The sequence below is a fragment of the Natator depressus genome, chromosome 18 (genome assembly GCF_965152275.1).
Source record: "Natator depressus isolate rNatDep1 chromosome 18, rNatDep2.hap1, whole genome shotgun sequence".
Lineage (NCBI taxonomy): Eukaryota > Metazoa > Chordata > Testudines > Cheloniidae > Natator > Natator depressus.
Window position 1 is genome coordinate 415,268 of NC_134251.1, and position 10,330 is coordinate 425,597.

The window sequence follows — 10,330 nt, forward strand, 5'->3', positions numbered from 1 at the left end:
CACAGCATATCGCCTGTAGCAGAAAGAAAAAATAATCTCCACCATCCAGAAACAACCATAGATAAGTTTGTGATAAGAACCAGAAGATTACAAAAAGAGATAACTGATGAAAAAATTGCCCCGTTTGTTTATGCAACAAACTCTCCTTTCCGTATGACTGAGAACCCACACTTCATTAACATGGTTCAGTCATAAAGACCAGGATACAGTCAACCTAACAGAGCAGATGTTGCAGGCAAATTGCTGGATAAAGTGTATGAAAGAGAAATTGAGCAGTATGCAAAAAGGTCTAGAGGGCGAAATTGTTAACCTGAGTCTTGATGGGTGGAGCAATGTCCACAATGATCCTGCTGTATGTGCTTCTGTGACAATAGAAGAAGGGAATGTCTTCCTTACAGAAACAATTGATAGATCAGGAAATGCACACACAGCAGAATACTTACAAGAAGCAGCAGTAAAAGCTATAACAAACTGTGAAAAAAAATTTGAATGTCTAGTACGCAGCTTGGTCACAGACAATTCTACAAATGTATCCAAGATAAGAAGAAATTATTTAGAAGAGAGTGAAGAGAGTCCCAAGCTAACAACATACGGTCGCAGTGTTTATTTGATGCACCTCCCAGCCGAAGACTTCAGTGTTCCAGAAATAAAGGCTAATGTTGAAATTGCAAAATACTTCCGTAACAACCACTCTGCAGCAAAAAAAGTGGGATGAACCAAGCTAACTCTCCCACAAGAAGTGTGATAGAATTCAGTAGTGGACTGTTTTGAGCACAATATGAAGAACTGGCCTAATCTGATGACAGTTTGTGAACAAAATAGTGAAAAAACAGATGGCACTGTCACAGCCAAAGTTCTCAATATTGGGCTTAAGAGAAATGTTGAACACATGCTGAGTATCCTGAAGCCGGTTTCTGTAGCCTTGAACAAAATGCAGAGAAATAGCTGTTTTATTGCTGATGCTGTTGAAATTTGGAAAGAACTGAGCCGAGATCTTAAAAAGATAAATATGCAATGACAGTTAAATTACCAGCATTAAAAAAACGAATGGGACAAGCACTATCTCCAGTTCATTTTCTTGCAAATATTCTCAATACTCGGTGCCAGGGTCAAACCTTAACTGCTGCAGAAGAGGAGTTGGCTATGACATGGACATCCAGCAACCATCCCTCCATAATGCCAACTATAAGAAACTTCAGAGCTAAGGGTGAACCATTCAAGAAATATATGTTTACTGATGATGTTTTAAAGGAAGTCACACCAGTGAACTGGTGGAAGTCACTTAAGCACTTAGATTCAGAGATGAGAAATCATTTGGGACATGAAAAAGCAGGAAAGCTTGTTTTTCTTTTCCAGATTATTAACAAATTGGAAAATGAAGGTGAAGATGACTGAGTTAGCTGCAGAAGCCAATATTTTAAGTTTCTCTTGTTGACCTGGCAGACATAGTCAATTTAATTTTTTTTTAATATTTCATTTAACTATTTTAGTTAAAAACAAAAGGAGTACTTGTGGCACCTTAGAGACTAACAAATTTATTTGAGCATAAGCTTTCGTGAGCTACAGCTCACTTCACTGGATGCATTCAGTGGAAAATACAGTGGGGAGATTTATATACACAGAGAACATGGGGGGTAACTAGGGTGTTACCATACACACTGTTAGGAGAATGATCACTTAAGATGAGCTAACACCAGCAGGAAGGCCGGGGGGTGGGGGGGGTTGGGGGGGGGACCTTTTGCAGTGATAATCAAGGTGGGCCATTTCCAGCAGTTGACAAGAACGTCTGAGGAACAGTGGGGGGGGGGGGTGAATAAACATGGGGAAATAGTTTTACTTTGTGTAATGACCCATCCACTCCCAGTCTCTATTCAAGCCTAAGTTAATTGTATCCAGTTTGCAAATTAATTCCAATTCAGCAGTCTCTCGTTGGAGTCTGTTTTTGAAGTTTTTTTGTTGAAGAATTGTCACTTTTATTTGCTTCAGGTTGGGGGGCTGTCTGTAAGCAAGGACTGGCCTGTCTCCCAAGATCTGTGAGAGTGATGGGTATCCTTCAGGATAGGTTTTAATCCATGATTAAATCGAGTCTTCCTGACTAGTGATTTAAATCATGATTTAAATCAATTTAAATCAAATCCACCCTGATTGATCACAATTAATTTTTTTAATCGCGATTAACTTTTTTGAGTTAATCGCGTGAGTTAACTGCGATTAAATCGACAGCCCTATTGGAAAGCCTTCCCCCAACATGCCACTGTCCTCATCTCATTCAAATCCCTCCGCAGAAACAATTTCTGTTTTCTCACATATGAGACATGAAGAAATGGAAAGTTAGTATAAACAAAACAAAACCACGCAGGTGTGTCTGTGCCTTTCTGCATAATCATGGGATTTTACTGTCACCCTTGTCTTTAATCTCCCCTACCTCACTTGTGTCACTCAAATTTAGACTCTATGCTCTCTGAGGCAAGGAACACGTCTTACTTTGACACAGTGCCTAATACATCTCTGCATACCAATAAATCCATAACAATAATACGACTACAGAATCATTACCTTTCTGTAGCGTCTTTCAGGAGAAGAAGCTGGGACTATGACAGAGAAAGGCCTAACTAGAGGGGACACTGCAAGTTAAACATGAAACTTTATGTTTCTCAGTTGCTCCTTTCCTATGCTGAATGTAGGAAACATGCCGGGTATAATTTTATGCTAAATTTACACCTCCCAAATTCCGGCCTCACCTAGGGCGTCACCATTTCTTTTTTCACCCCAGTGTAAAATTCCTCCTTAATGTTCCTGCTGGTAAAAAATTAACTAAAAATATGCAAAAATATTTTACATAAAGATTCTGACTCATAAGGCAATGGGGGTGTCTTGAGAGTAAATGAAAGTATTCCTAACTCAAACATAGCTAGAGATACCTGCCTCTACAACACTTCCAGATTGTGCTGTCCCAGGGATCAAGCTTCAGACATGAACTCTGATCTCCCAGTGGGTGGCAGCCTGAGTGACATTCTAAGACAAATAACTTGTAAACGCAATGCTCCTATTACACAATTAAACAAACAGGATCATCTATCATCAACAACTGGTTTTCATGTTACTCTAGAGTCACCAAGATATGTTAAAATTTCACCTTTCGGAAAACAGCTGATGATTCAGAAGGGAATGCATCTGAGTTTATCATTGGGTCTTCCCAGCAATTTAGAAACTCATGAGCTGCATTCAGCAGTACTAGGATGCTGACAGGGCTCCAAAAGCAAATAAGACCTACAGCGGACCCTCACTAGAGTGCACATCGCTATAGCGCGGATTCGCATATAGCGCGGTCGCAGCAATGGATCCCAAATTTAAATATTTAAATTGGGATCCATGGTAACATGGTCCCCGCATTAACGTGGTCCCACGCATGTATCCCGAACCCCGCATGGATCCCGAACCCCCGCGTATTAGCAAGGGTCCGGTGTATTTCCATATTCAGGGTACAGGAAGTCTTATAAGCCTGCGTGCAGAGTAAGGAACATTTAACACTGTATATTGGCTTTGATAAAAGTTGTATTCTAATTAGATAAAGAGGCTTCTAAACCCAAAGTATCTTCCTAAATTCCCACATTGGGACTATGATGCCTCTCCGCAACTGATCATTATGACAGCCCACAAAATATACACTTTAAACATTTTTATAAAATAATAATTGTATGATCATTTTGAAATGTGTATCGCCCTTCTGATACATACACCTCCTTTTCCTTGGGACCACAGCTACTTATGCTGATTGTGATGGGTTCCCCCCAGGGTGTCACCGGGAACTGGGGTACTACTGAGCCTGCCTGACCCACCAGCCTGGGCTCCCTTTACACTGCACTGCTGTGACAGGGCTCAAGCCACATCCAGCACACATACAGGTATGGACACACCCAGCTGCAGCTACACACAGATGCTGAGATCAGCTCTACATGGGAAGGCTAAGCTAAGGCACCTCCCAGTTCCTAAAGCGTGCAACCCCTCTCTGGAGAGTAAACTCAAAATGATACTGTCTTGCACTGCACAGAGAACCGTACAGTGTAAGCTCATGGAATTCATGCCCCCCACCACACACACACAATGCGGAGAGGAATATACACAGCTTTCTGCCCTAAGTTATGCTTTCCACACACTGGTTTTAGACAAAACAAAACAAGTTGATTAACTACAAAAGATAGATTTTAAGTGATTCTAAGGGATAGCAAACAGATCAAAGCAGATTACCTAGCAAACAAACAAAAACACGATCTACGCTTAATATACTAAAGAGATTGGATATGAGTAGGAAATTCTCACCCTCATTGTTGATTTAGGAAGTTTGCAGAGATTCTTGAGGGCAAGCTGCACTTGCCTGCTGCTTAAAAGCCCAGGTATTCCTTTGACAGGCTAGCCTGCATTCAGCCCTTCTCCCCCGGTTCAGTCCTTGTTCCTCAGGTCTTTCCAGCAATCTTCTTGGGTGGGGAGTCAATGAAGAACCATGATGATGTCGCTCCCCTGCCTTAAATAGCTTTTCCATATGGCGGGAACCCTTTGTCTCCCCTCTTGGTTCCCATGCCCAGTCAGTGGAAAAACACTGGTATTCCAAGATGGAGTCCAGTACCAGGTGACTTGGTCACATGCCCCTGTAGGGACACAGCAGCCATGACTCAGAGGTTGTTTGTAGTATCCTCAAGAAGGCTCCCCAGTGGAAGATTAGCATCTTCAGACCTATTGTTCTCCCTAATGGCCCTTCCCATCCAACAATCTAGACTGATTGCATTCTGCCTAGGGGCGTTGCCCAGGTGTAAACACATTGCTAACAGATGCATAGACAATATTCCTAACTTCAGATACCAATACAATACATGCATACAAATAGGATAATCATATTCAGTGAATCATAACCTTTTCAATGATATCGTACATGACCTATCTTGCATAAAATACATCATTGTTATGCCATTATCATAATAATATTACTATGAAGAACTTGGGGTGTAATGCCACACTGATATCCCATATAAAAGTGGGGAATGTCTTTGGCAGATCTTGTAGGCTACTCTTCCCCTTTTCTCACACCCCCCCTCCCCTCAATCCCCTATTTTCCTCTTTGGCATCCTTGATAACGTCTCTCCTTACCTCATGTACCTTTTGGGGAAACACCCTAATTCCCAAAGCACTGGCTGCATCCTGGCTTGTGACAGCAACACTAATAACTTTCTGCTGCTGCCAAGGTTCCACACTGCTGCAAGGTCCCACACTGCAATTGATTCATCTCTGCAAAGGCAGCAATGTAGATAATAGACTTGGCTTGATTAAAACCTCTTTTGGTTATTTGCAGCAGAGCAGCACCATTATGTAATTTTAAAAAGTGGCAGTTTAACTTCACAGAGACAATGGAAGAGCTACTTCAATATCAAAGGCCAGTAGAAACATCATATAATGGAGTTTCAGTCCCTGACTGAGGTACCAATTTCAGATTCTCTGCTATTTTTCTAAAAAAGACGGGTGGGGTAAAGACTAGGACCTGGCAGTTGATCAGCAGGGGCAGGGAGAGGGAGATCCAGGCTGCAAGCCGAACACATATTTTATAAATCACATATCCACTGATCCCCACAACATCAGCAGCATAGAGGCTCAGGTACCTAGAAAAACAAAGATTGGAAGTGGAAACTAAGATAGGCCAAACCAAGAGCCATTTGTTCAAGCCCCCTCAAGCTTTGAGGAGTCACATGCAACCAAACCACTCCTGCTTTTGCAAAACAAAGAACAAAACACAAATGACAAAATTATACCAATTTCCCCATCTCCTCCAAATAGCCCCAATTTTGCCAAACTCTACCAGGTGTATTTAATTGTTTTTAATTTAAAAGGCTAGATTTCTATTGTGATACAGCATGGCCAGAGGGCAGCAGGAGGGTGATAGAGGGGAGATATGTAAGCCCCAGGATGATGAGATCCTTATTCCCGGTAGAGGGCAGAGAGGTTGCTATAGATTAATTAGAGCACCTGAAGCCAGTCACCTGATAAAAAACCCCTGCTTCAATCAGACAGTTGGAGGAGTTGAAGCAGAGTGGTCTGGTGTTGGAGCAGAGAGTAGTTTGAAGGAGACCAGTTTGGAGGGAAGCAGAGAAGAGTTTGGAGAAGTGCTGTGGCGGGCCAGAAGACCAAGACCATAGGTAAAGAGAAACCCGGCTTGTGCAGAGCAGAGGGACTTCACAGACACAAGGGGTTGGGAGAAACCTGGCCCAAGCAGAGAGGGGGCAAGAAGCCCCACAAGCTGAAGGGCCAGAGAGGGAAGTAGCCTAGGGGAAGGAATCGCTAGTTCAAGTGGTTTGCTGCTATCCCTAGGGCCCCTGGGCTGGGACCCGGAGTAGAAGGCGGGCCCGGGTCCCTCCCTCTCCACTCCCCTTATCTAGGATACTAGTGGGACAGTTAATACCCCAGATCAGGGGCGAGAAACGGCACCCTGAACCCACCCACAAGAAGAGAAAGCGTGGGACCCATCATAGTAGTGCTGGCAATTTTCCAAACTATCTATTCTACCTGATTAAGAATTTCTAATATGCCCCATCAACGTGGTACCCAGGTAACAATATTCAATGGAAACACAGAGTACCAGTATAATAATTAATAAAAATACACTGGCCCTCTACAACCAAGGGGAAATAAAGCAATAACAATAGACCTTGCAGGCCCTTCTATTCCACCATTAGGAAGGAGGAGTTCCTTTCTGATGCTCTAGAGTGCCCCAAAATTGTGCAGCATTCATCTTATTTCTTTCATTTGCCCTTGAAGTTGCTGTTCTAGAAAACTAGATGGCCAACGTCCTCTAAGCAATGCATCTGCTGGCCAGTCTTTGGGCACCTTCTTTCAGAAACAGCTGATCTAATGTTGTCTCATGCCTTGCTGTGTGCATCATTTGGCCACTCAATCCTTTGTTCTATTTAAAAAGGCTTTCCTTGTGTCACCACCCTGACAGCAGGAAGTTTAGGTTGAATGCCAATGACTCCTACATATTTTCATACCAAAAGCAGAATCACTTTAATCCATATTGATGACTGGGAGACCTAATGTGAATTAATAAATTTTGTTATTTAGGTTAGGACAGGGTGTCATAAAATGTTCTTTTTCTTCTATGTGGCACCTATGATTTAGTTTGAAATAGTTATGATAATACTTCACAGTAAACCAGTAAATGTACTACATACATCTTGTAGAAATAAGTCTTAGTAATGCGAGACCTCAGTGTGGTGGAAGCCTGATGTTTTCTGTCCACGTATCAATGAGTTTCTACCATATACTTAATAGCTGGTTCCAAAATTCCTGAATCTGAAGGTACTCCCACCCACCATGCAGGTGGGTTTGCTGATTCCCCCACAGCATTTCCAACCCTTTGGCAGGGTTTCTTCTGTAGAATCAGATAGCTGAACATACATACATTAGTAGCCACATAAGTAACTTCTCTGGGACACAACCGCACTAGATCGCACGCCCTGGTTCTCATGGGTGACTTTAATTTTTCTGATATTTGCTGGGAGAGCAATACAGCGGTGCATAGACAATCCAGGAAGTTTTTGGAAAGCGTAGGGGACAATTTCCTGGTGCAAGTGCTAGACGAGCCAACTGGGGGGGAGCTTTTCTTGACCTGCTGCTCACAAACAGGGAAGAATTAGTGGGGGAAGCAAAAGTGGATGGGAATCTGGGAGGCAGTGACCATGAGTTGGTTGAGTTCAGAATCCTGACGCAGGGAATAAAGGTAAGCAGCAGGATACGGACCCTGGACTTCAGGAAAGCAGACTTCGACTCCCTCAGGGAGCAGATGGGTAGGATCCCCTGGGGGACTAACATGAAGGGGAAAGGAGTCCAGGAGAGCTGGCTGTATTTCAAGGAATCCCTGTTGAGGTTACAGGGACAAACTATCCCGATGAGTCGAAAGAATAGTAAATATGGCAGGCGACCAGCTTGGCTTAACGGTGAAATCCTAGCGGATCTTAAACATAAAAAAGAAGCTTACAAAAAGTGGAAGGTTGGACATATGACCAAGGAAGAGTATAAAAATATTGCTCGGGCATGTAGGAATGAAATCAGGAGGGCCAAATCGCACCTGGAACTGCAGCTAGCAAGAGATGTCAAGAGTAACAAGAAGGGTTTCTTCAGGTATGTTGGCAACAAGAAGAAAGCCAAGGAAAGTGTGGGCCCCTTACTGAATGAGGGAGGCAACCTAGTGACAGAGGATGTGGAAAAAGCTAATGTGCTCAATGCTTTTTTTGCCTCTGTCTTCACTAACAAGGACAGCTCCCAGACTGCTGCGCTGGGCATCGCAACATGGGGAGTAGATGGCCAGCCCTCTGTGGAGAAAGAGGTGGTTCGGGACTATTTAGAAAAGCTGGACGTGCACAAGTCCATGGGGCCGGACGAGTTGCATCCGAGAGTGCTAAAGGAATTGGCGGATGTGATTGCAGAGCCATTGGCCACTATCTTTGAAAACTCGTGGCGAACGGGGGAAGTCCCAGATGACTGGAAAACGGCTAATGTAGTGCCCATCTTTAAAAAAGGGAAGGAGGAGGATCCTGGGAACTACAGGCCAGTCAGCCTCACCTCAATCCCTGGAAAAATCATGGAGCAGGTCCACAAAGAATCAATTCTGAAGCACTTAGAGGAGAGGAAAGTGATCAGGAACAGTCAGCATGGATTCACCAAGGGCAAGTCATGCCTGACTAATCTAATTGCCTTCTATGACGAGATGTGGATGAGGGGAAAGCAGTGGATGTGTTGTTCCTTGACTTTAGCAAAGCTTTTGACACAGTCTCCCACAGTATTCTTGCCAGCAAGTTAAAGAAGTATGGACTGGATGAATGGACTATAAGGTGGATAGAAAGTTGGCTAGATTGACGGGCTCAACGGGTAGTGATCAATGGCTCCATGTCTAGTCGGCAGCCAGTATCAAGTAGAGTGCCCCAAGGGTCGGTCCTGGGGCCGGTTTTGTTCAATATCTTCTTTAATGATCTGGAGGATGGCGTGGATTGCACCCTCAGCAAGTTTGCAGATGACACTAAACTGGGAGGAGAGGTAGATACACTGGAGGGTAGGGACAGGATACAGAGGGACCTAGACAAATTAGAAGATTGGGCCAAAAGAAATCTGATGAGGTTCAACAAGGACAAGTGCAGAGTCCTGCACTTAGGACGGAAGAATCCCATGCACCGCTACAGACTAGGGACCAAATGGCTAGGCAGCAGTTCTGCAGGAAAGGGCCTAGGGGTTACAGTGGACGAGAAGCTGGATATGAGTCAACAGTGTGCCCTTGTTGCCAAGAAGGCCAATGGCATTTTGGGATGTATAAGTAGGGGCATAGCGAGCAGATCGAGGGACGTGATCGTTCCCCTCTATTTGACATTGGTGAGGCCTCATCTGCAGTACTGTGTCCAGTTTTGGGCCCCACACTCCAAAAAGGATGTGGAAAAACTGGAAAACGTCCAGCGGAGGGCAACAAAAAGGATTAGGGGACTGGAACACATGACTTATGAGGAGAGGCTGAGGGAACTGGGATTGTTTAGTCTGCGGAAGAGAAGAATGAGGGGGGATTTGATAGCTGCTTTCAACTACCTGAAAGGGGGTTCCAAAGAGGATGGCTCTAGACTGTTCTCAATGGTAGCAGATGACAGAACGAGGAGTAATGGTCTCAAGTTGCAGTGGGGGAGGTTTAGGTTGGATATTAGGAAAAACTTTTTCACTAAGAGGGTGGTGAAACACTGGAATGCGTTACCTAGGGAGGTGGTAGAATCTCCTTCCTTAGTGGTTTTTAAGGTCAGGCTTGACAAAGCCCTGGCTGGGATGATTTAACTGGGAATTGGTCCTGCTTCGAGCAGGGGGTTGGACTAGATGACCTTCTGGGGTCCACTTCTGGGGTCCCTTCCAACCCTGATATTCTATGATTCTATGATTCTATGACAGGCAGACATACAAAGGAGGCTGGGAAACCAGAACTTTCTGGACCAGCAAAGGGTAATCAGAATGACTGTCTCATCTGATCTTGTGGAGTACTCATGGTAGGAGCGGGAGAAGAAGGAAGGCATAGTTGATCTGGTCTGACCAGAGGAATACAAGAGCATCAGCCTGAGAGTGGTGACCAAGACCCCTCTGGTGCAGTATGTGCTGCATTTGTTGTTGGCAAGGGAGGTGAAGAGGTCTCTGGCCAGAGTCCCACGTTGGTCGAAGATGTCATACCCTGGTGTCATGGAGTTGCCACTCATGGATGATCACAAACTGCCTGCTGAACAAGTCTGAAATCATGTTCTGTGTCCCTGGGAGACAGGCTGCACAT